The sequence below is a fragment of the Panthera leo genome, chromosome F2, assembly GCF_018350215.1.
Source record: "Panthera leo isolate Ple1 chromosome F2, P.leo_Ple1_pat1.1, whole genome shotgun sequence".
Taxonomy (NCBI): domain Eukaryota; kingdom Metazoa; phylum Chordata; class Mammalia; order Carnivora; family Felidae; genus Panthera; species Panthera leo.
Genome location: NC_056695.1, coordinates 36,784,941 through 36,812,318, shown reverse-complemented (window position 1 = coordinate 36,812,318; position 27,378 = coordinate 36,784,941). Strand labels below are relative to the sequence as shown.

The window sequence follows — 27,378 nt, the reverse complement described above, 5'->3', positions numbered from 1 at the left end:
GAGTTTGAGGAGTATTGGTATTTATTTTTAATGCTTGGTAGAATTCAATAGTGAAGCCATCTGGTCCTGGAATTTTCTTTGTTAAGAGGTTTTTGATTACTGATTTAATATCCTTACTTGTAGAATATTTCTGCTCATATTTTCTATTTCTGGATGATTCAGTCTTGGTAGTTTATATGTTTTTAGGAAATTATCCATTTCTTTGAGGTTATCAAATTTATTGGTGTATACTTCTTCATAGAAGTCTCTTATGATGCTTTGTATTTCTGTGGTAATGTTTGTAATGTTGCATCTTTCATTTCTGATTTTATTTGTTTGAGTTGTCCCTCTTTCTTGGCATGTCTTGCTAAATGTTTCTCAATTTTATCATTTTAAAGTGGTGACTCTTAGTTTCATTGATCTTTTCTGTAGTTCTTTTAGTCTTTATTTCATTTACTTCCTTCTTTCCATTAACTTTGGGCTTAGTTTTTTTTCTTTGTGTATAAAGTTAATTTGTTTATTTGAGATTTTCTTGTTTGTTTCTTGATATAGACATTTATCAATAAAAGTATCCATCTTAGAACTGCTTTTTTCAGCATCCCATAAGTTTTGATATATTGTATTTCATTACCATTTTTCTCAAGGTATTTTTAAAATTTTTCTTTTAATTTCTTCTTTGACTTAGTTGTCCAGTAGCATGTTGTTTAATATCCGTATATTTGTGGAATCCCCATTTTTTTCCTTGTAATTGATTTCTAGTTTTATACCATTAAGGTTGGAAAAGATGCTTGATGTGATTTTAAGCTTCTTAAATTTATTAAGATTTGTTTCTTGACCTAACATGTGATCTATCTTAAAGAATGTTCCGTGCAAACTTGAGAAAAATGTATATTCTGCTGCTTTTGGACAAAGGTTCTGTATATATCTGTTTAACCCATATGGTCTAATGTGTCATTTAAGGCTGATATATCCTTATTGATTTTCTGTTTGGATGATCTGTCTATTGATATAAATAGGGTATTAAAATCCCTTACTATTATTGTATTATTTCTCCACATTATTGTATTATTGTCAATTTCTCCATTTAGATCTGTTAATATTTGCTTTACACATTTAGGTGCCTATATGTTAGGTGCATAAGTATTTATAAATATTATATCTTCTTGATGGATTGATCCCTTTATCATTATATAATAACCCTCTCTGTCTCTTATTACAATCTTTGTTTTATTTATTTATTTAAAAAAAATTTTTTTAACATTTATTTATTTTTGAGACAGAGAGAGAGAGAGCATGAGCAGGGGAGGGCCAGAGGAAGAGGGAGACATAGAATCTGAAACAGGCTCCAGGCTCTGAGCTGTCAGCACAGAGCCTGACGCGGGGCTCGAACCCACAGACCACGAGATCATGACCTGAGCCGAAGCCGGACGCTTAACCGACTGAGCCACCCAGGCGCCCCTACAATCTTTGTTTTAAAGACTACTTTGTCTGATATAAGTATAGCTACTCCAGCTTTCTTTATATTTTCATTTGCATTGGATATCTTTTTCCACCCTTTCACTTTTAGTCTGTGTGTATCCTTCCATTTAAAGTAAGTCTCTTACAGGCAGCACATGGATGGGTCTTGTTTTTATCAACCACTCTATGTCTTTTGATTAGGGAATTTAATGCATTTACATTTAAAGTATTACTGATAGGTATATTCTTATTGCCATTTTGTTAATTGATATCAGGGTGTTTTACACTTCCTCTCTGTTCCTTTCTTCTCCTGCTCTCTTTCTTTATGGTTTGATGACCTTCACTAGTGATATGCTTATATTCTTTTCTCTTTATCTTTATTATATCTGTTACGCATTTTTGCTTTGTACTTACCATAAGGCTTATTTATACCACTTATACCAGCGTCTATTTATAAATCTATTTTAAGTTCATAACAACTTAAGTTTGAATGCATTCTAAAGTGCTACATTTTTACTCTTCCCTCACCACCATATTTTACGTTTTTGGTGTCATATTTTACATTTTTTTATCTTGCATGTTTCTTAACTATTGTAGTTACAGTTATTTTTTACTGCCTTATCTTTTAACCTTTATATTGCCTTTACAAGTGATCAATCCTCTATCTTTAATATATATTTACCATTGCCGATGAGATTTATACGTTCATATGTCTTCTTGCCCCTAATTAGCACCATTTTGTTTTCAGCTTAGAGAAGTTCTTTTAACATTTCTTACAAGGTCAGTTTATAGTTGATGAACTTTTTTAGCTTTTGCTTGTTCACAAATGTCTTTATTTCTCCTTCAAATCTTATTGATAGAGTATTTGGTGGATAGAGTGTTCTTGGTTGGAAGGCTTTTTCTTTCAGGATTTTGAATGTATTATGTCACTCCTTTCCGGCCTGCAAAGTTTCTGCTGTGAAATCTGCTGATTGTCTTAAGGAGGTTTCCTTGTATGTTACAAGGTTTTTTTTTTCTCTTGCTCCTTTTAAGGATCTCTCCTTGTATTTAAATTTTGATATTTTAATTATACGGTGTCTTGGTATGGGTATTTTTAGTTTATATTTGGAATTCTGGACTTCCTGAATGTGGATGACTGTTTTATTCCCCAGGTTAAATGGGTTTCCACCTTCCATTATTTCAAATAATTTTTCTGTCTTTTTTTCTTTCTCTTTTCCTTCTGGGACACCGAAAGTATAAATGTTGGTCTGATTAATGTTGTACTATAAGTCGCTTAAGCAATCTTCACTTTTTTCCTTTTCTTTTTTCTTTTTCTATTTTTCTGCTCTGATTGAGGTCAGGTGTTTGTTTTTTTTTTCCCCCCCCAGAAGAATTTGTTCCATATGTAGCTATTGATTTTGTTATGTCCATGGGAGGATGTAAGTTCAGGACCTTCTTACATTGCCATCTTGAACCAGAACCCATCTAATTGCTCAAAAAAGGGAACTTATATGATTTTTGTTGTCAACTGTGAAAATACATAAAGTAAACTTCATTTAAAATGGAGTTGGAGGGGCGCCTGGGTGGCTCGGTCAGTTAAGCATCCGACTTTGGCTCAGGTCATGATCTCACGGTCTGTGAGTTCGAGCCCTGCATCGGGCTCTGTGCTGACAGCTCAGAGCCTGGAGTTTGTTTCAGATTCTGTGTCTCCCTCTCTCTCTGCCCCTCCCCTGTTCACGCTCTGTCTCTCTCTGTCTCAAAAATAAATAAACGTTAAAAAAAAAATTTAAAAAAAATGGAGTTGGAAAACCCTGCAAGGTGAGCTTTCATGCACGTACCACAGTACCAGTTGCAGCTTGCATAACCAGCAGGAAGAAGGAAGATAAGAATTATTTTGATATGAGAATACATTTTTCATTTAGAAAGATCCCTCCCTGTCTCAGCAACAATGCACTAACCACCAGTTGTAGTTAATAAAAAACTGCCACAACCTGAAACTCTTGTTTTCTCCAATGAACTTTTGTTTAAAATAACCCACCCAACTTCCTCCTTTCTAACAAAGCTGAACTTTTCCTTTTCTCTTCTGACTTGCCTATGGTTCATCATAGCTTGCATGTCCTGAACTGCAATTCCTCTGTTTACCTGAATAAATTCATTTTGCTAGTAAACTATTTTATATTTAAGGCTGACAAAACTCTGTTGTTCAAGTCTGCTACTAAGAATGCAGATTTTAGAATTGTGCTGTCCAATAAAGATATAATGTGAGCTACATAGGTGATTATATAATTTCTAGTAGCTGTATTTAAAAAGATGAAATTATGGGGCACTTGGGTGACTCAGTTGGTTGAGTGTCTAGCTCTTGGCTTCTGCTCAGGTCATGATCTCACAGTTTCTTGAGTTTGAGCCCCACATAGGCCTCTGTGCTGGTGGTGTGGAGCCTGCTTGGAATTCTCTCTCTCTTTCTCTCTCTGTCCCTCCCCCACTTCTGCTGTCTCTGTCTCTCTAAAACTAAAAAAATAAACTTAAAAAAATATGAAAAGAAATAGGTGGTAACGTTAATAATATACTTTATTTAATCCAATCTATCTGAAAAATTTCAGGACATGCCACCCTAAACTATGCTGCTGTGCTTTATTGATTATTCTGAGAAGACAACATTTTTTTTTCCCAATATATGAAATTTATTGTCAAGTTGGTTTCCATACAACACCCAGTGCTCATCCCAAAAGGTGCCCTCCTCAATACCCATCACCCACCCTCCCCTCCCTCCCACCCCCCATCAACCCTCAGTTTGTTCTCAGTTTTTAAGAGTCTCTTATGCTTTGGCTCTCTCCCACTCTAACCTCTTTTTTTTTTTTTTTCCTTCCCCTCCCCCATGGGTTTCTGTTAAGTTTCTCAGGATCCACATAAGAGTGAAAACATATGGTATCTGTGAGAAGACAACATTTGAAAAACAACATATTCAGGTAAAAGTTTGCTAAAGACAGGTCCTCCAAAAGGAATTCAGTTGGCAAAAATCTCAACTTGGGAGGATTGGGTCTTATCACAGAGGAGGAAACTGGATTTGGATACCACACCCACACAAACTTGTCACAGCTATTATGTTTTCCATTTATTCCTGTAAGAGTTCATTCACCTTTTCTAAAAATTATTGACTCTCTCCTAAGTTGCCTACATCCCCTCCCTTTTTTCCTGTTAAGAGGGTATAGAACCTCTCAAATCCCATCACATTTTGGAGTCGTCACTTTTTCTTTTCCTGTTGCCTCTTGGCATGTAATATTAAAAATTAATAAATTTCCATACTTTTCTTCTATTAATCTGCTTGTTGTTAGCCATCAAAGCTAGAGAAGTAGAGGGAAAACATTTCTTCTTGTACATGGCCAAACTATTATCTTTCAAAACTTTTTTGGATACTAAGTCTTAAAATTCCAGTGTGTGTTTCAGATCTATAGCACATCTTAGTTCAGACCAACCACATTTCAATTTCAATAGTTCAATGTGGCAATGAGATGCCACAATGGACAGTAGAGATCTAGAGCTTTCTGCTTAGAACTCAGGACTGGTACATGCTGGTTATGCAATGTAGAGCCTTTGCTAATGTTCAGTTTCCTCTTCTATAAAATAAGAATAATAACATTCTTACTTCATCAGGTTGACACAAGAATTGAAGGACTTCTGTAGGCAAAGTATTCATCACACTCCCTGAAAAATAGTCTGCTCTCAATTAATGCTATTTTGTTGTTGTTGTTGTTGTTAAGGAAAGGCTAATGATAGAACTCAATGTGTTGTGAGGAGGTTAGGCATATTTTCTTACAAACTGAGGAAACCAATTTTTGATCAAAGATTGATCCTCTAATCTAAGAACATGTGATTCCTCACTCCATCTTTAAGATGATACTTCTAATTGTAAGGAAATTTAGAATAAGCAAAAAAGATGACTAATGTCTCTAGTGGAAAACTATGCATTGTTTAGATTAGAGCACACTTTCTAAGTTATGTGAGCCGAGCCTTTCATTGCCTTTGAGCTATTTTACAACACTGAAAATAGTAGATAACTGATAGCAATGCAAAATAATTCTTGTTCTTAGACATGCAAATAAATTCTGTCTGGTGGAGGTTCAATTGACTTTCCTCCTGTCTCCTCCCACGGGAAAAAGGTAGTTTTGCATCCATTTGTAAATTCATTTCAACATTTCTTTACTGGGGAATTTTACCCCGTATACTTGCTTTGAATCAGTTGTAGTATCTACCTGATTCCATTGTTAATAATTAGTTAAATAAAATAATTAATATGTATTTACTATATATTTTTGAGAGTCATGATTTTATCCATTATGGACAATTTTCCTTTAACATACTTATCCTGCACTCTATTATCAAATTTATAAGAGCCATTATGAGCTCAATAAAAATTCAGTGAACTTTAAAGAATTAAGGATCATCTTTTTTCTATTTTGATTCTGGTTGTGAGTAGACACAGAATCTCTCTGTGGAAGGTTTGATGACACAAATCGTGTACAATGTTTGCCTTTGAAAACAAGAACACAGACTCACAGAATAGGGGGAGAGAGGGATAGAAAAATAATTATGAAAGAAAATACTGTTCCAACTGAAGTATGTACAAGTTGCTAGAAGTCATTAGCTGGCAGAAGTGATGGGCAGAGGTGTTCAGGAGATGCTTCTCTTGAGGCAGAAATCTTTGAGCTAGTGTTGAAAACTGAAAAGGAAATCTTATGCTTGAAAAATGGAAGAGAGGTCATTTGGGGCACATGCTGTGATGTATGTGAAGCTTGCATTTCTTCTCTATCCGTGAATTTATACATAAATTGCTTAATTAAGAAAATGCCTCTGTAAGACTCTTTTGCTTTTATGGCCTAAACGCATAAATTTGACAAGTGCATGCAACCTTTTATAGCAATTCAAAACTATTAGGGCTATTTCCTCTGACTTGCATCAAGCTGAATAAACACACTCTGTTCAAGTGGAAACTTGTTATGCTGCCTTTCTCTGCCTTTCAAAGCAATCAAAGCAGGGTCCTTGAAGCCTGAGTGTCTCACCTGTGCCGCCTAATGGCTCATTTATTTTGTTTATCCTGCTTTTGGGAAAATCAGAGTTAGCTTGACATTTGCATTGCTAATAAATCGCTTTCAAATTGCATTGGTACTTCACTTGGTTTAGATTGGTAACTTGCATTTGAACAGGACCATCTGGTCATTGCTGTTAGGTTTACATATCTTTAGAGAGTCCTGTTTTCACCTAAGGAATATGTACACATAGCAGATATTCGTGTCCATCTTTGTGATTTTCTTCATTCCAAGTCCTTACAGTGCCACGTCTTTTATTTTATTTGCATGTCTCATAGTTAGATTAATCATTCTTCTTGGATTCTTGGTTCTAATACCTGACGTGCTGGTAGGTATTATCATCCAACTGATCACCCAGGAAGGAAATCCATGGTACAATTTTAATCTGCTTTCCGTCTTTTCTTTTATTCAATCACCAAGTTCAATTCAGCTCAACTTTGATCCATTTTCAGAATTAGCTTTTTTCTCTTCATTCTGAAGGCCTGTGACCAGTTTGTCCCTTTATCATCATTCACATAAATATTAATTTATGTATTATTTCCCCCATCTTTATTATTTCTTTATTATTTATTCATTGTTTCCCCTATCTTTAGTCTATCCCTTCCCCGACCATCCTTCAAACCTGTGCTTCCCAATTATTTTTACTTCCTGGCTTATATAGAAAATAATAAATTTGTAAAGCATCCTGAGATAAACAGAGGAGGCTGCTCATTTGGCAGCAACTGGCTCAGAAAGTTCCATCCATTCTGAGGGCTGATTGGAAAAGTTATTTCGAAACACAAGCCTTGAAGGCGAGAGTATGCTGCTATATCCTGGTTGGGAAGTTCTAATATACATTAATGCCATGTTAATTAGTTAATTGTTTCTGCAATAAACATTTAAAAACCCCACATAGTATGTCCATTGCTAACAGGACAAAGTTTAAATTTTTCATTTTATTTGTTTATTTATTTATTTATTTATTTATTGTTACTTTTTTTCCCCCTAAAGTTAAATTTGTCATTTTAGATTGAAGGCATCTCACAGTCAACTCAAATATAATATTTTTCATCATTATTTTCCATTTCTCTCCTATAAGAATGCTTTATACAGTTATCTTCATTTATTCTTTTTTTTTTCCCCCATAAAACCTTCAGCATTTCTTCTTTGCTTTGAATACTCTCTCTACTTCTGACTACATATCAGGATATCTAGTCCTGAGCATCACAAAGAAATGTTAGTCAACAACATCTACATAATTCAAAATTGAAAAACACATATAACTCCAAAACCAGATATAAGATTACCAAGTAATAAGACATATTCAGATAAGAAAAGTAAACTGCTTGAGAATAAAAAAAAATGGAAGAGAAAAATGAAACTATTAGATATGAAGTTTTAAGTAGAAAATACGAATGAGAATATCATAAAATAATCAGTAATTATTTCTGGGATACTTACAATGTAACAATGACTGTTCTCAGTGACACATAACTAAGTTAATCTTCATAATAACACTATGAAGCAAAATTATTATTATTGTCCTCCTACAGATAAGAAAAATGAAACTCAGAGATTATGTAACCTGATTAAAAAACAATGGGTCTTAGAAAACTGTTATAAAAATTATTTAAAACATGAGGAAGAGAAAAAAAAGATAAAAGTGATGGATGAGTCAAAAACTATGAAAAGTCCAAGATATTACCCTTCTTGCAAGTTAATTGGCCCATCATATTTTTGTGGATGCTGGCAGAAAGCACAAGATTTTTGGTTCAGAGACAAACGACTTAACTACTTACAGCCTTGTAAGTAGTACAAACTTTGTTTTTGTGTGACCTTAACCCATAGTCCTGAGATTAGCTCAGTTGGATATTGCAAATGCTTTGGGTTACATCACGTTTGAGGAATGCTGAATTTAACTAATCCTAATCTTTTAAAATAGGCAGTAACCAAATCTGCCTGACCTTTGCTCCAGAAGGAAATAGTACCCTTATTGGACTAGATATCAACGAAATCTGTCTTCTCTTCTGCAGGGAGACTGTCTTTATCTTCCAACATTTTCTGCTACGTAAGTATTCTTGAAAATAGTCTGGAACGAAAAGAAACTTAATAACTCTGCTTATAATACATGCAGAAATATGAGAGATCCATGGAGAATTGCCTCCCAGCAATAAGAAAATGATTACTATGAATGATGAAGACTATGTAATATACTCAGTAGTATTCCAGAAGGATAGTGGGAGATATGGGCTTTGAGTTATGGAATGAAGAAGTCCCTGGACTCAAAAGCATGGCATAGAAAATACAGTCAGTGAAATTGTAACAGTGTTGTATGGTGACACAGGGTAGTTACATCTGTGGTGAACATAGCATAATGTATAAAAAAGTTGAATCACAATGTTGGACAACTAAAACTGATGTAACATTGTAGTTCAACTCTATTCAAATAAAAAAAAAATAGTACTATATAAGAGAAATAGCAAATGAAACAGAGATAGTATTAAACGATGTGAAAGAAAAAAAAACCTTCCCCAAAACTTCACACTCAAAGGGAGAGCAAAAGTGGCAGCAATCACAAGAAAAATTCATAATAGTTGCTAAACACCAAGTTAAATTCTGATTATTCATTACTATTTTCTCTAAGCACTAAAAGCAGATTGCCTTTAGAGACAAAAATCAGACTAGCATCCACCTAATCACAGAAATGTCACAAAACCAGAAAATAGTAGACCAACGTCCACAAAAGTCTGAATTAAAAAAGATATGACTTAAATATTTATATCCTATAATTAAAACATACACATATAAAATGGCAACAGACACATTCTCAAATGCATAAGACCCTATGAATTATTAGAAAAAGAAAAAAACTTTAGTTATTTGATTAAATTCACCTTATCAAGTGATGAAAATAATGGGGCAATGTAACATCATGTGCTTCTTAATGTGATGTAATATAAAACAAAACATCACTTATAAAATATTCTTATCAAAAATTTTTAATCTGAATCAAATCAACTCTGTAGAAATAAATTATTGGAATACAGAGGATAGGAGAGCAATTTATTTATTTTGATTTCAAGTTAAAAAAATTGTTTTTAATCTTTATTTTTGAGAGAGAGAGAGACAGAGTGAGAGTGTGGGAGGAACACAGAGAGAAGGAGACACAAAATGTGAAGCAGGCTCCAGGCTCTGAGGTGTCAGCACAGAGCCTGATGTGGGGCTCAAACTCACAAACTGTGAGTTCATGATTTGAGCTGAATTAGGATGCTTAACCGACTGAGCCACCTAGATGCCCCAGATTTCAAGTTTTTAGTTAAAATTCTAGTTAGTTAACATATATGGCAAAATTGGTTTTGGGTATAGAATTTAGTGATTCATTACTTACGTATAATACCCAGTGCTCATCACAACAAATGCATTCCTTAATATCCATTAAGAGAACAATTTAAATGATATTCAGAAGAAATAATTGGATATGTTCAGAACCTGGAATATTTTGCCTAAAACTGGCATGAATCTTTAAAAAGTCAATGTTCCTAAAACAAGTTGTGTTTCTGCTTTAGAATAAAAGAGAACTAAGGGACATAATGATCCTGGATTGTATCCTAGAACAACAACGGTGAAACTATCAAGTCTATTTTGAAGCAATTAAAGAAATTAGAATATGGACTGGATATTAAATATTATGAATAACAGCATTGTAACTATGTTGGAGATTCTTTATTCTTAGGAGATACACTATTTAGGATTAAGTATCACTGTGTCATAAATAAATAAATAAATAAATAATAAATAGGGGTGTCTGGGTGGCTCAATTGGTTAAGTGTCTGTCTTTGGCTCAGGTCATGATCTCACAATTGGTGAGTTTGAGCCTTGTGTCTGCTCTCTGCTCTCAGCATGGAGCCTGCTTCATATCTTCTGTCTCTCTCTTTCTCTGCTCCTCCCCTGCTCTCTCTCTGTCTCAAAAAAGATCAAAAGCAAAAACAAAACAAACAAAAAAAACCCTTAAAATAAATAAATGATAAATAAATAAATAATGGAAATAAATAGCTAACAAAAGAAGTATATATAACTAAAATCATTGTGGGGACATAATTGTGAATCTAAGTAAAGAGTATATGGCTATTTATTGGTATATTATTTTATCTGTCCAAAAGTTTAAAATTTTTCCAAGTAAAAATTTTGGGGGAAACATAAAAAGCTCAAGAAATCAGGTGTAGTAATGTGAAAAGATAAGTAGTCATATATTGAATACTTATATTGAATCAATCAATTTAAATACAGAAGTAAGCAACTGTGGATGTGACATATTTAGAATATATTATAAAATTAATGTACTCTGAAAATGTAAAATATATATGTGAGTTACAATAAGCAGAAGAATAAAAGGTGAATAGAAATACAAATGCATGAGTTTCATTATCTTTCATGGTATTTACTTTCAAATACTAATAAATCAACAAATAGATACCAAAATGTTATTAAAAGTCATAGAAATTGCCCCTGAAATATTTAATATAGGCTGTAAATTAACTAATAGAAGGAAAATTCTCCTTTACACTTTCCAAGAAAATAGAAACCAGTGAGTAAAAGCTAGAAAATGAAGAGCCAGTTAAAGACAGGAAAAACAACATAAAATTAGGTGTCAAAATATTGATCAAACATATCTATCATATCAATCAATAAAAAAGAGGATGTTCATCAGTTCGAAAGATTCTAAGATAGGATTAAAAGGAATTCAACTGTATGCTTATTCAGAGCTACATCTAAACAAAGTGCCTCCAAAGTCTTGAACAGTGATTAGTAAGCAGCAGATACTATGTTAATTGTGAGGTGACACAGTGGTGAAAAAAAGATATTGTACCAAGCCTCATGGATCTATAGTTTAATTGAAATTAGAGCTCAAAAGAATAAAGCAGGATAGAGTGTGGTAAAGTGAATAAAGTCAGGAAGTCAGGTAAGGTAAAGGTTGAATGAAAACGAAAGCCAAAAATACACCAGATGAACACAAAGACAAACATCAGACAAGGTTGACTTCAAGACAAAATATATTCAGCAGGGTAAAGAGGGGTCACAAGAGAGCTCTGTCATGAATCTTAATGTCCCACAGCATAGCATAACATTCATAAAGCAAAAGCTTTAGGAAATTTGGAATAAATACAAAAATATGGCAAGGGTAGTCAAAAATACTTATGAATATAGAATATAGAGTACTAAATAAAGTAGCTCTAGTAAACATACCAAAATTTGTATCCTCAATTCAGAGAGCAAACTTCTTGGAAACCACATTTGCAAAATTTGACCAAATATTAAGCCTCGAAATAATGTCAGTAAATTTCAGTAGTAAAAATGGTATAGACCATGATTGAATAGAAGTAGAAATAAATCGGGGCACGAGTAGGCATCGTACTCTTGATTTCAGCACAGGTCGTGATCTCACACTACTGAGATCATGCCCCATGTCAAGTTCTGCACTGAGTGTGGGTGGAGCTTACCTGGGATTCTCGCTCTCTGCCCCACCCCCACTCATGCATTTGCTTGCACTGTCTCAAAATAAATGAACATTAAAACAAGTAGCAGTAAATTAAACATCAAAAATAGGAACCTAAAACTTCAATTACCTAAAAGTTAAGAAGAAAAAGAACTAAATGATGAACTTCTCAACATTTTTTTTTAACATATATATTTTTTTAATGTTTATTTTTGAGACAGAGAGAGACAGAGCATGAACGGGGGAGGGTCAGAGAGAGGGAGACACAGAATCGGAAGCAGGCTCCAGGCTCTGAGCTGTCAGCACAGAGCCCGATGCGGGGCTCAAACCCACGGACTGCAAGATCATGACCTGAGCCGAAGTTGGATGTTTAACCCACTGAGCCACCCAGGCGCCCCTCAACTTTTTTCTGAACAAAGATTCAAAACAGAATATTTGAAATACCTAGAAAATAAGGATAATGAAAACACTGAATATCATAGTTTATGTTATATGACTAAATCTGTCCTCAGAGAAAAATACAAAGCCTTTAGCATGCATATTACTAAGAGATAATATTATATGCATTCACACAAGAAGTTTGACTAAAATTCATTTTACACACTATAAGAAAGTTAAGAAACAAGATCAGGTACAAACATAATATATATACATAAAAATTAACCACAGTTTTCCCATTTACAAACAAAAATCTGTTAGGAAATATAATGGAAGAAAATATACTGTTTAAAAAAATGGAAGAAAATATACTGCTAGCAAATATAATGAAAGGAAATATAACAAATGAAATAGAAGAAAATATACTGCTTAAATAAAAACCATAAAATAAGCAAGAACATTTTTTAAAAGGAATGTATAGACGTCTGTAAAAATATTATTTATAATTCTACTGCATTGAGGTGTGGAATGCATGGAAAATACTTTAATGCTTCTTGTTTTTGGATAAAAAGATGCCACACAATATAGATGTCAATTTCAATTCTTTCTTTTTCCTTTTACTAATCTATGAATTTGATATTATCCCACACGATAAAAGGAGTGAAGAGTCTTTTTCACTTTAGATGTTTCTTTTTTGCCTTGAATATTTACAGAAAGCAGGAATCACTACTATAATTCCAAATAAAGAATAAAAGTAAACCAACAGAATCTTGAAGGACTTTTAGGTGTGAACAAATGTCATTGCTAATAGCTAACACTTAGGAAGTATTTACCATTTAAATGGATGAGTTTACTTAACGCAAGGCATTACCAGTTTTTACATGGTAAATCACAAATTGTGAGAATGACTATTCTGCCACATTTTCATACCACACATAACCTTATCATTTTTATGAATAAGAGGTATTTCATAGAACCCTACATCTGAAATATGCTCATAAACTGTCACTATGTTAGACTGGCACCACTTCAGGTTGATTTATTTGGGTCTTTTTTTTTTTTTTTTTAATTTTTTTTTTTTAACGTGTATTTATTTTTGAGACAGAGAGAGACAGAGCATGAACGGGGGAGGGTCACAGAGAGAGGGAGACACAGAATCTGAAACAGGCTCCAGGCTCTGAGCTGTCAGCACAGAGCCCGACGCGGGGCTCAAACCCAGGACGGTGAGATCATGACCTGAGCCGAAGTCAGACCAGGCGCCCCGATTTATTTGGGTCTTAATGACTTTTGTTTGTTTTAGACTCCTGTGTGAAATTTAAATAGGAAGCATTATTAGATAATATACATGAGCAGTTATGGATAGTTAATGTCAAGAAGAGGGCCAGGTTATGAAAAGATGCCCGTGGTGGTCATGAGGATAGAAGATGGACGGGGGTGGGGGGGGGCGGTGAGGGGGTGGTGGCTGAGGACTAATAGTAGAAGTGGGAAGGAAACAAAGAAAAATGTCACCACTTGTGTCTTGTTATTGTAATTTACTATTCCCACAGTTAATTAGAGTAAATAATTATTTAATTTGAAATCAGTGTCTCAAAATTCATTGAAGAGATTGGTTGGAAGTGTTTTTGTTTTTTTGTTTGTTTTAATTTCAAAATTTTTATTAATGATCATTTTTAATGATTATTTTTGAGAGAGAGAGACAGAATGCGAATGGGGGAGGGGCAGAGAGAGAGAGAGGGAGACATAGAATCTGAAGCAGGCTCCAGGCTCTGAGCTGTCAGCACAGAGCCCATTGCAGGGCTCAAAATCACAATCTGAGATCGTGACCTGAGTGGAAGTCAGACGCTTAACCAACTGAGCTACCCAGGTGCCCTATATTCATGATCATTTTTAAAAATTAGACTTCATGTGTCTTCATTATTTATCAGGAGCATGCAAAAGGTATTCTTGTAGGTTTATTATTTAAAAAAAACAAAACATCGTTGAAGTTTTAGAACTATGCTTCTGATATATAAAGACCATTTCTTTTCAGAATCATCTTGATGAGTGGAAGGAGCTAGGGACTGGTAGGTGATACTGAGAACTGGTTTCTAATTGCAGGTCCATCTCTGAAGGACCCTTGGGCAAATTATGCTCTGTACACTTGCTTCTTAATCAAATGTGGGAGATTTACTGTGCAGATATGTGGAATCATGAGAATTTACCTACAGAGTAATTTTGTAATACTGAGTAAATAAGCCTAAAGCCTAATGACTTCCCTACATAAATCTCAGTCATAATGGTAATTTCAGATCTCAGTAAATCATTTAATGTTAGAGAACAAGGATGATCATTTGATTTAATCTATCATGGACCATTTTCTATATTTTTCCTACTTTTATATTTCCATTTGAAAGAAGAAAACCGATAAAAACAGCTACTTAAGTTATTTGGAGTAAACATTTTGTGTCATTTTTGCTATGTCAGATTCCAAGCTTAATTTGCTATAATTAGAAATATTTTCCTCTCTCCTCTCCTTTTTGTCAAAAAATTTGTTGGGATTCTTAGAAATGAATAAATGACCTCCCTTAGGGAAACGTTGGAAATTCATGAACTGTGGTTTCTGTGGTACCTGTGAATTCCATGTGTAAGAGACCATTCTAGAATTAAAATAATGTGTGTGTATGTATATATATATATATACGTATATATATATACGTATATATATATATATATATACGTGTATGTGTGTGTGTGTGTATATATATATATATATATATATATATGTAAATGGGTTGGAACCTGGGTATTTTATGTCCCTTTTTTTGTAGTCTTGTCAATATTACCACAATAAGATGCCTACATATACTCTTTCAAATCTAGTGGTATCTCTTGGATTCTTTTCTGATGTAACATTTTGGATAATGGACTTAGCTTCTTTTAGTTCCCTAAGGAAGCTGGATATTACATGTAACAAACTGATAATTGTGATGTAAATGTTTGCTGTCATGACTTTACCTACACTAAATATGCGAATTCTGAATGGAGGATCTAGATCTGTGTTTAACTATCTATATCTACATAGTAGTGGAAATATTAACAGAGCTAGTCTTTTGCTAACTCAATATTATTAACTAGATTAAATATATTTCTAAACTTAAAAAAAGAAAACTAAACACTAACATATTTTGAGCACTTACCTTGTACTGAGCATTTTCATATTTAATTGTTTATAGTAAATTGAATTTCAAAAAAATTGATGAAATTCAATTTTTCTGTTAATTAATGAGTTCTTGTGTTTCAAAATGTTTTGTGTACCTCAAATATAATATACAGTTCCTAGATTCTTTGAGTTTTTTTGTTTTTAACTGAGTAAGAGAAAACGGGAAACTGGTGAAAACTACCACCACACTTTCCTTTGTAGTTTTCAGCTTGCAAAGTAGTCTTCTGCTTCCCCACTTGGTTGTTATTATCCTCCTGTTTGATTCTTTTTGACATCTTTTATAAACAAAGATTTGGACAAATTTTCACCACGTGATTAGGAAATTTGGTCCCTCAGTAAACCAATTCTCTCTGATTACTAAAAGATGTCAGTCTGTCTTGCATGATGAGAACCATAGGGCTAGCAAGTTGAAAATATCGTAACCTAAACAGGCCCAATGGCTTCTTCTGGCATTTGAGTACAAACTAGCTTTTGCAAACTAGTGGCACCCCCTGTGACAATTGCCATCATTTCTTTTCCTCATATCACTGTTGTTCATTCTCTTGCCCTCTATCTGATGACAGAGACAAAGACCCAAGAGTGCCTGCAGCAGGACAAATGGCAACAGCTCTCAGCTCTATTCACTTCCCCATTGAAAACATGATTTGCCTTTCATTCATTCAATACATATTTATATATGCTTTGTTGAGTACTTCTCATCTGCAGTATACCACGCTAGATATCGCAGAGAGGGGAAATGTAAAAAGGGACCTAACGACCCAATTGGTGGAGAGGCAGACATAATATATACAATAGAATAAAATGACTATTTTGTTTTCTAAAAACAAGTTATTTTCTAAAAACTTGCCTCCTCAATAGAGGCAAGCAAATTGAATTATGTCTTAACGAGAAGATGCTGAACAATTAATTCTTACAGGGGTAGTGTACAGGCAGATTTCATGATGGAATTGGATGTTGGAGGATAAGGATTTCAATTTTATTCCAGACTTAGGGAGCACTATGAATAAAGACACATGGTTCTGAGCATATCAGTAAAATTATGAGTGGTTGGACATGATGTCTCATTGGGTAGAAGACTATAGTTGATAGGAATGCTAAAAAGTAGTTGCCAGGCATATGACGAAATGCCTTTAGAGCTATGTGAGGAAATTTGATATCAAAAAGGAGATACCAATTCTGGGGAAAAGATATGGACAAACAGATGCCTACTGAGCCTAGTGCAATTATGGGTATAACTGGGCAAATTATGTGTAAATAGAATTTTCTTTTATTTTTAATTGGAAGAAAAACAATGTGGAAGTCATAAGATAAGTAGACATTGTTGATGTCCGTCCCATCTTACACATATGCTGACTCTAAGGTCCTGTGTTCCTGTGCTCTCAGCCTTAGAGCTTTCTGTAGTGCTATAAAAATTTATGCAGCCCATGCACAGGGCAGCCTGTAAGTGAGGGATTTAATGTCCTAAGAGTCAAACTTTAAGTAGGTAAGAGAAAAGACTGTGAGGATAAATATTCCAGTTTCCTCATCTGTTGAGAGAAAATTCTGAAGCAAACTCAAAATGAGTTGTCAGATGGTCCTTAGCGAAAATGAAATCTAGTCATATATTTACATTAGAGATTTTGGAATTAGATAGCTTTTAGTAAATATTCCAGATAATGTGAAGAAAAAAAAGGCATGCTAAGAGGGTTACCCAACTACTAACTCAGTGTAGGCTGGGATATCCAGAAGATCTCTATCCAGAAAGTTCAAATGGTAGCATATAAAGAAATTGTTTAAAAGTTTAAATTTGCTACCATATTGAAAAAAACCCCTTCAATTTCTCTACTAATTTTCCTCTCTTCGATGCCTTGGTAAAACGCATGGGTGCCAGAGGATGGGGAACACCCCCTACAATGATTCAAAGATGGATAAAATTAGTGAAGATTTTAAGGGTCCAACGATCTGGGGCCATACTAAAACAATTCTCTGAAGAGAATGACATTATTTCACGTTGTACTTCTTACCACTGAAAAAATTAGATGAACGTGTTTGTTTCATTCTTTGTATTTTTGAGGAATACTTCTTTGATCCGTTTATTCAGTGACTTTGATTGATGTTTTGAGAGGAGCCCAGAGGTTGAGAGGGTCCTACCGTCAGTTATAAAGCGTGGCCATGCCTTATGCAGAAGAGAAATAGTGATCTAGTTGAAAAGCAATCTCTGCCATGCTGTTGGGAGCCAGTAGCAACTGAGAACCAGACCATCGGGTATTAAATTACTGTGAAAATGAGTTGCCTATCATGACCTGGGATCTGGCAGATCCACTATGGTCATAGGTCAGGTGGGCACAAAAGCAATCCATCATGGTTTATCATTTGGAGTTGGGCCTGACTAGATCCAGAGTATGTGATTCAGATATGTGAACTAGTGTCAGATGCATAAACGAGTGGCTTAGTCCTATGTGTCACCTAACTCTGTCAATGCCTCTCTTTCAGCCAACAGCTATTTATTTATGAGCATTCCCTATGACCAGCTTACAGCAGGAAGAAACTCAGGTGTAGCCCTTTCATAGGTCTGCTCAGTATTCTGACATGAGCTGAAAAAGCAGACTACTGTCACAATAAAACCTCCTTTTTAGTCCTAGAGAACAGTGGCAAAGGGAAATCTTTCCATTGGGAAGAGCTGTGGAAGGAACAATTGAATAACTTTGTGTGGAGGGGTAAGTTGTCTGATGTAAAGATATGCATGCAGTAGTCTTGGGCAGAGGTGAAGTGATGGTTGTTGGTCAGAACATGAGAGAAACAAGATTGAAAGATTGGAGGCAAATCGTGTGAAGGAAAGGTATGTGGATGCTTCTTCAGGAGTTGGCTCTATGTGTTTAGATGCCCCCAGAAGCCTTCACTGTAGAGGAGGCACTCAACGATCAGGATGACAATGTGATTGATGTATCCTTGCTCATCCCATTTCTTACACTCTGGGCCCAGGAAAAGGCAGAGTGATGACGATAGAGGCTCAGTATATAAATCCAGCAATATGGGCTTTTTGGCATGGCCTTTCATGGCTGCCACTAAAATTTAAATCTAGAGTCTTGTTAGTGTATGTAGTATATGCAGAAATCATTTGCCTATGAAGTTTAAAATCTGGCCTGCTTTGCAGACTTAGCAAAATGTTCTTGTGTCTTAATAACTAAAAGTCTTGAATGCTAGAAGAATTTCTTTCCCTATTTTTTTTTTTTTTTTTTTTTTTTTTTTTTTTTTTGCCACAGCTGAGGATACATATTGAAATCTGAACTCCTATGTTTAAGACCCTGTTAACATGAGCCCTGCCTATTTAGAACAGCTACTCACCTTTGGACAAATTGACCTAACAAAATTAAATTCCTGTATCGCCCATACTTACAAAGCCAAAGACTGAAGGTGTTCTCCCAGATGTACCTGATAAAAGCAATATGCACAAAGTATAAACCAACTATGAAATGTAATACAGTGTGTTACAAACAACTATGTTTGAAAACTTTTATGGCCTTGTGCAATAAGCCCATAGCCTAAAGCCATGCATCCTGGCCAAAAACAGCCAGTCTCCACAGATGTTACTTTATTCTTCACATACCAGGGCTTATATATGATTAGCAAATTTCCTGGCCCAAATAATCAAATACTCAAGTTTAAGGGGACCAATCTGTAATACTTTCTGTTGTTGTTTTTCCTTCCCCTTACTTGAATACAATTAAAAGATGGGCAAGAAAAAAGAAAACATCAGCTTTGTTCCTGAGTTGGTTAGAGAACCTGACTTAATTCTTTGGCTTCCAGTATTTTACACTAACTTTGACAGACATCATGGAGAAAGGGACCATTACCTGCAAGACTAAGACTTGAGTGTTCCCTCTCTTCAAGCAAGCACTGACAAGGGAGAGCCCAGAGTGGCCCAGACCTATATGTTTGTTTTCTTTTCTAGGACTCCCCAGTCAGTTACGTCATTCCTGATCTGCCAGGGACAACTGAGTAAAAGGCAAGGATTGGTCAAGAGTACTATTCGGGGAAAGTTCCTCCACACTGCAATATGAGGACTAGAGTTCCAACTGAAAACAGATCACTGTTTTGAACCAAAACACTTTACCAAGGGGGTACTTTACCTGTGCATCTGCTAGAAGAGGATTTTTTTTTTTTTTGCCTTGCTAATCATTTAGTTCAAGTCTAAGACTTGATAAGACTTGAGATGACAAGCCTTTACTTTACTTTCTAATCCATACTAGTAAGTTTAATTTTACATGTGAAATTAATGTGAAAGCATTAATTTACGAATTAAATGATCTGGACCCTACAAATCACTTAATGCTTGCCCTCCCCAAGTCTAATTTTTCTTCTATCTGAAATGATGCTAGTCAGAGATTGTGAGAATTCAATAGCATATATGAGAATGTTGTAAATAAGAAAGGATTAAATATAAATGTTAGATGGTAAGTGGTACCTATCTGAAATTCAATGCTTGTTTTGTCTAAATACACGATTAGATAAATATAGAAATTAAGGTCAATTACTACTAGCGTTTATAATTTTTGTGACAAATCATACTTGGAATGTGTTTTAGTAATTTTCCTCTTAAATATAAAAAAAGTGAAAATCACTAGAAACCTCATCAGAGAGAAGTATCATTAATAGTTTGGTGACAGTACCACAATCGTGTTGTATATAAATCATGTTATACAAACTCCTTTGCATCTTGCTTTCCCCAAGCAATACATTGTAGAAATCCAGGTCCCTTGATATCAATCTAACATTTTTTAAAAGTCTGTAGGATATTATGTGGGTATATGAACTGAAGTTGGTCCGATTATTTCCCGCTTGATCAGTATTCACATTCGATTGTTTCCTGGTGTGTGTGTGTGCATTCTTTCCCTATGGGGTAAATTCCTAGATCTGGAATAACTGTGCCAAAGATAAGTGTATTTTAAATTCTATCAGACAGTATCAGATTATTTTCAAAAATTGTGTTTCCTACCAAAAACATACCATTGTATATTCATTGCTGTTTCACCATCAGTAAGAATGAGAATCTTCTCATTTGTTTCATAGATGTTTGATTTACCTCAAATATAAATTTCCAATTCATAACATTTATCCGTTTTTTTTCTATTGGTTGCCTTTTCTCATTGATTGTGAAAACTCTTTTTACATTACACGTATTAATGTTATTGAAAATATTTTTGCAATCTATTTTTGTTTTGACTAAATGTGTGGTATCTTTTGCTTTTGAAAGGTTTTGTTTTTTATTCTTCCATTGTGAACTATTTCAATCTTTCATTGTAGTGTCTGGATATATTTTCTTATATTTCTTCCAAAAATATTTGTTTAATTGTTTTACACTTACTTTCTTGTACCTACTCCATCAGAGTTTTATCCCCCCAACCATCAGAAGCATTTGACAGAGTTGATCACTCCTTCATTTTTGAAACCATTTCTTTTCTTGGCTGGTTGGCTATCACGTTGCTTCTGGAACCCCCCAACTGACCTCCCACTTTGCACTCTTATCTCTGAAGCCCGTCCTCCATAGACATTCCAGTATTATATCTACAAAATGTAAATCATATACAATACAGTTCAAAACCTTCCAGTGATTTCCCCTTTCGTTTGGCATAAAATCCAAACTTTTGCTTGGGAGGTGTCTCATGATTGGGCCCCTGTCTTCCTCTCAAACTTTTCCCCAGATCATGCTCCCTCTTCCCTCCAGCCACCACTTTTGTCTTTTGATCTGCAATCATGCTAGGCTTACACCTCCTCAGACCTTTGTACTTCCTTTTTTTCCTAGTGAAAATGTTTTCTCTAGTCGCTCACAGAGCTCTCACATGCACTTCATTCAGGACTCAGCTCAGATGGTGTCTCCTCAGAAAGGCTTCTTCTGGTTATTTTATTGTAGTAACTCTGCACCTGATTTTATAGATTTCCTTGTTTCTCAAATTATTGTCCCACACTGGACCCGAGTTCCACGAGGCAGAGACCTAGTCAATCTTTTCATCACTGTATTCCTTCTTCCTACAAAAGCCACAGTAGGTCTCTAATAAATCTTGAATTAATATATGAATACATGAATTTAATCTATAATATATCTGGAATTTTTAAGCATGTATATTGACTTTATCACTCATGATCATTCTATAAACACTAGGATCTCTTTGTGAACTTTCTATTATGTTCCATGGATTGATCCAATACCACTCATCCAATGGTTTATTCCTGGTTTGACTGTATCTCAATTGTGGAAGGATTTGCCATGTTTGTGAAGATCATAATGAATTTCCACAGCTAGAACATCACTGGTATTCATCTGTTTAGATTGTTTTTATGACTTAAACATTTTTGTTTTATTTTTAAAGGTCTGTGCCTTTATGTACTAATTTTTCAATATTTCTCAATTCCTAAGCAACATGTTATTCTTTTTTGTATCCTTTTTGTGAGATGGTACAGAATGCCTCTAGTTTTGGCACAGAGGCCTTGATTGTATCTGTGAGTCACCTATGAAATAGAATCTCTTAGTTCATTGTACTGAGCCTCCTTTATTATTATTTGCTAACCAATCCTCATGTGTCTGACTTACCTCCAAGACTTCCCCAGGAAGGTAGGTCTTCCTGACATTGGTTCATTGGTCACAACTGCTTTCTCCTGACCTTTTCTATTCTATCTGCCTAGGAGCTCTTCCTTTCTTAGTTTCCTGGTTAATATCCTTTAAATCTCTGTGCAGTCATCATTTCTTCAGGGAAGCTTTCCTTGTCTTCTCTGATAAAGCTAGCTCCTATTGTTAAACATGCTCTCAGCTCGATGTACCTCTCTTTCTTCGCGTTTCTCAGAGTTGCACACGTGTACATTTTCTGAGATTTGATGATGTCATCACCTGAATTTAAGTTCACTAAAGGTAGGAACTGTGTCTGGATTTTACTCTGTATTTTATCTGCAGCACCAAGCATAATGAACTGACTCATCACAAGCATTCAATAGGTATTCATTGATTAAAAGACTTGGTACTAAACATTAGATAAACCACATTAAAATATATCATGCAACCGTGCCTGGGAAAATGTCTATTTTGTAGATTGATATCACCCTCCTCTTTGACATTCTTAAAGCTATTCTGTCCTTTCAATAAATCTATGAATAACGATTCAGGTGAATGAGAACTACATAGAATTTTGGAACACAGGCAGCCACAAAACCATTCAACATAATGTAAACTCTTATCTGATGCCTCTAATAGGAAACCAATGCTGCGCAAAAACAAAGCGCTGACTAGCTTTCAAGAGTGGCAAATTCAGCAATACTTTCTGGTGCTCTAGGAAATTATTAGCAATAAGCATTCTTTGGCCTGGCTTGACCCACAAAGCATTAAGTTCATCGTTCATTTTTATTGTTTCCTACTTGGAATGCTGTAATACTTTAACAAATTATCTGATCATCTGGTACATAGAGATCAGTTCACTTAAAATCCTGCTAATTACTTGTCACCCATTTAGAGACTATTGACTATTGTACACTAATTTTAAAGAAATGACAATGTTCTCTAGATGCCCATGGTATTAATGTTTACCATATTGCTTACCGAGACAATTCTGTATTTAATTAATCATCTTTAGCTAGCAAAACCTCTGAGTGGCAGCAAGATCTGCCAGTCTTGTCCAATCTGTTTGTGTTGTTCATCTGCATTTCCACTCCTAAGAACAGAGTTCTTGATGATATCTTTGGAATAGCTACCTCATGGAAATTGGCTTTGAAGAAATGCTGAGGTTTATTTCTCTAAACTCTATGTTTTAATAATGTCACATTGGAAAGGAGCTTTACTATCATGGAACATTTTAGGAAGTATGTTTAAAATAGTTGAGGTTGGTGCCTGTCAGATGAATGTCTATTGGCATTGCCACAGCAAACATCTATCTTATACAATGGAGGAAGTTTCTGGGTTTTTGTGTACATTTCTGTTTCAAAATTTTTAACAATTTTATTTCTGATTAATTACAAATGTGTGGTCATTAGTGAGAATATGAACTCTGAGCTTCCTACAAATTTATTTTCCCAAAGAAAACAGAGCGCTTAAAACACCAAGTATGTTGAATATAAATAATTATAAAAGTTTACATGAGAGATCAAGACTAAAAAGGAATGAATCATTTCCACCAGAATTCAATCTAAAACTCTGTCTCTATAACAAAAACAAAGATTAAAAATATCTTAACTCCAAGAACAGAAAAGGCAATATTTAACATATATTAAATGTAGTCAGTGGGAATTCTGCTAGACATTTTATTAAAACTTATTCATAATAATCTCGATTATTACGCACACAAATTGGTTGGAATGTAAAAATAAACGTTGATTCTTAGTTGAAAAAGTTCTTCTTTTGGAAAGCATCTTAAAGAATATTATGATCCTTCAGAATCCAATAATGTAAAGCCTTACAGTCCACCTCTATTCACAATCTTATCCCAAGAATTCCGTCACATTCTGAAAAATACTTCATCTCATATATCTTGAATACTTGTAGCTAATTTAGTCAAAAGAATATGATTTCATATTCATTGATTAATAGTCGTGAATGACAGTACATTAATTTTAATTTAGAACCAGCATGTACTAATAGCGTGCATACGCTACTCTCAAGTACATGTAATTGACACTTAGAATATTCACATGATCTTTGAGCACATTAGAATGCACATGCAACGTAAGAACCGTGGATGCATTTTATGAGCTTTGGAAATAGAGTTTGCTATGTTTTAAGTTGTGTCACCCAAAAAGATTCATTGAAATCCAAAGCCTCATTCTGTGAATGTGAACTTACTTGAAAGTATGGTCTTTTCAAATATAGTCTGGTCAAAATGAGGTCACATTTGTTTAGGGTGGACCCTAATCCAATATGACTGGTGTCCTTCTAGGAAGAGAAGAGACACAGGGGGAAAACACCCATGTGATAACAGAGGTAGAGATTGAAGAGGTGCAGCTGGCAAGCTAAGGAAAGTCAAGGATTGCTGGGAAGCTACCAGAACTTGGAAGAGGCAAGGGAAAATTCATTCTCCTCTACAGACTGCAGAGGGAGCACAGGCTTGCCTACAGCTTGATTTCACACTTCTAATCTCCAGATTTGTGAGACAATAAATTGCTGTCCATTGTTCATGATACTTTGTTACAGCAGCCCTAGGAAAGTAGTATGTGGTGAAAAGGTAGAGATGTTGGTGCCTGTCAATCATTTGCCATATCAGACCTGGGACAATTTGATTTTATGGTATTATTCTCCTACCTCAAAGAACTGCATGGCTGATATTAATATATTTTAAATTATAGTGAAGTAAGAGTAGTCCTGTTTTTAAAAATTTGTTCACACTTCTTGAGACATCTTTGGGCATCCTTCCTCTAAATCGAGACCACTAAACGTTTCCATTCCTGAATTCACCAAGATGTCACATTTTTTAACGTGCTGCATTCTCATCAGTTCTGGAAAATTCTCACCGTTCTTTTAATATGGGTTATCTTCTTACAGGCATTCTCCGTTGTAACAATAATGTTGCATAACAAACATCGACAAAACTTGTGTTTTGATTAGCGATGAACGTTAATTTAAATGATGGGCTGTGGGATTCATCTGATCTGGGTTAAGGTTGATTGATTTGGTCAGGCTGCTCATGCTTATGTGATCAGCTGTGGATTATCTAGGCATCTTTGTTTATCTTGGCTAGGTTTACTCCCATACTTGGGATCTGCACTTTGCCACCTGATCTAGGTTGTCTTCAGTTGGGATGGCTGGTAACTTGGCTCTGTGTCATATTGTTCATCTTCCAGGATGCCGGTCATGCATGTTCTCTTGGCATTCACAGAGCTCAGGAGATAAGCAGGAAGTGTAAGGACTTCTCAAGTCTTTGCTCATGTTATATCTGCTAACAACCCATTGGCTAAGTCAAACCGTATGGCTTACCTCGGAATTGAAAGGTAGGAAGATATTTTCAACCTCTTTATGGGAGGAACAGCAAAATCGTATGTAAAGAATATGGTACAGGGAGTGGCAAACAATTAGGGATATTAATGGAGTCAATCTTACCATTTTTCAATTCTTCATATTATTTTTGGAATTCCTTCTGGATGAATATTTCACATCATTTTAACAACGCTTTCCTATTTTCTAAATTGTCTTTCTGTTTTGCATTCTTGCTTGTTTTCATACCCTTTTACCTCACTAATTTACTCTTCAGATATGACTAATCTGCTATTTATTTATTTTTTATTTATTTTTTTAACGTTTATTTATTTTTGAGACAGAGAGAGACAGAGCATGAACGGGGGAGGAGCAGAGAGAGAGGGAGATACAGAATCGGAAGCAGGCTCCAGGCTCTGGGCTGATGGCCCAGACGCGGGGCTCGAACTCACGGACCATGAGATCGTGACCTGAGCTGAAGTCGGACGCTTAACTGACTGAGCCACCCAGGCGCCCCTAATCTGCTATTTAATACAAAGTTTCATTTCCAAAGATTATTTTTTTATTTCTATGTTATATTTTGTCCCTTTATAAGTTATGCTTTTTTATAAATATGCCTTTTTTTAACATAATGAACTCTCTTGTTAGAATTTTTAATCCTCCTTTATCTCTTTAAGTACTATAAATATACTTACCTCATAGAGCTTTTCAGGCTGATCTTTTGTTTTGTCTTGATATTTTTTACCCTAAATTGATATTTTTATCTTGAAATCACTTTATAATCTGGTGACATATATAGATATGAGATGAGGGAAAAAGAGATAGAGCCTCTTTAGCAGGGTTAAGTTACTATTTTATTTTTTAAATTAAATAAAATTAAACTAAACTAAATTAAATTTTTTTTGAGATTCCACATGAGATAATATAGTATTTTTCTTTCATATCTGACATATGTCACTTGACATGAGGCCCTCAGTATTCGTTTATGTTGTTACAAATGGCAGATTTTTCTTCTTTCTTATCGCTGAATAATAGTCCATATCACATTTTCTTTATCCCTTAAGCCATTCACCTATGGATACTTAGATTGTTTCTATGTTTTGGCTATTGTAAAACAAAACAAAAAAAAAAGAACACTGCAATGAACATGGAGCTGCATACATTTCCTTGAGATAGTGATTTTATTTCCTTCAAATATATTCCCAGAAGTAGAATTGCTAGATCATATGATAGTTCTATTTTAATTTTTTAAGGAAACTCCATACTGTTTTCCCTAGTGGCTGCACCAATTTACATTCCCACCAACAGTGCGCAAGGACTCCCTTTTCTCCACATCCTCACCAGCAATTGTTATCTCTTAGCTTTTTTATCATAGCTATTCTCCCAAGTGTGAGGTGATATCTTTTTGTGGTTTCGATTTACATTTCCTTAATGATTAGTGATGTTGGAAACCTTTTCATGTACCTGTTGGCCATCTGGATGTATGGGTTCCATGTGTATTAACCTCTTACCAGAAAGATGATTTACAAGTATTTCTCTCTATAGTAACCCCTAATTAGATATATAATTCGCACATATTTCCTCCCATTCTGTAGGATGCCTTTTAATTTTGTTGATTGTTTTGTTGTGCAGAAGTTTTCAGTTTGATGTAGTCCAACTTGTTTATTTTTGATTTTATGGCTTGTGCTTTGGTGTCATACAAACAAATTGCCAGGATAAATATTAGGGAGCTTTTTCCTTATGTTTTCTTCTAGGACTTTTATGGTTTCAGGTATTACATTCAAGACTTTAATCCGTTTTGAGCTAATTTTTGTGAGTGGTCTAAAATAGGGGTGCAGTTTCATTGTTTTGCATGTGAATATCCAATTTTACCGGCACCGTTTATTGAAGATTTATCTTTTCC

General features: G+C 34.8%; 1 long non-coding RNA gene across 3 annotated transcripts in view; it reads left to right on the top strand.

Moving 5' to 3' along the window:
* The window catches only part of LOC122211173, a 239,316-nt gene that overhangs the window by 193,418 nt on the left and 18,520 nt on the right, over positions 1-27,378 (top strand). For 2 of the 3 annotated variants that reach the window (XR_006198539.1, XR_006198538.1), the window contains one exon: positions 25,346-25,492. The exons of the other annotated variant lie outside the window; for it this stretch is intronic. This is a non-coding gene — a long non-coding RNA (uncharacterized LOC122211173). The remainder of the gene's footprint in view (positions 1-25,345; positions 25,493-27,378) is intronic. 3 annotated transcript variants of the gene reach the window in all.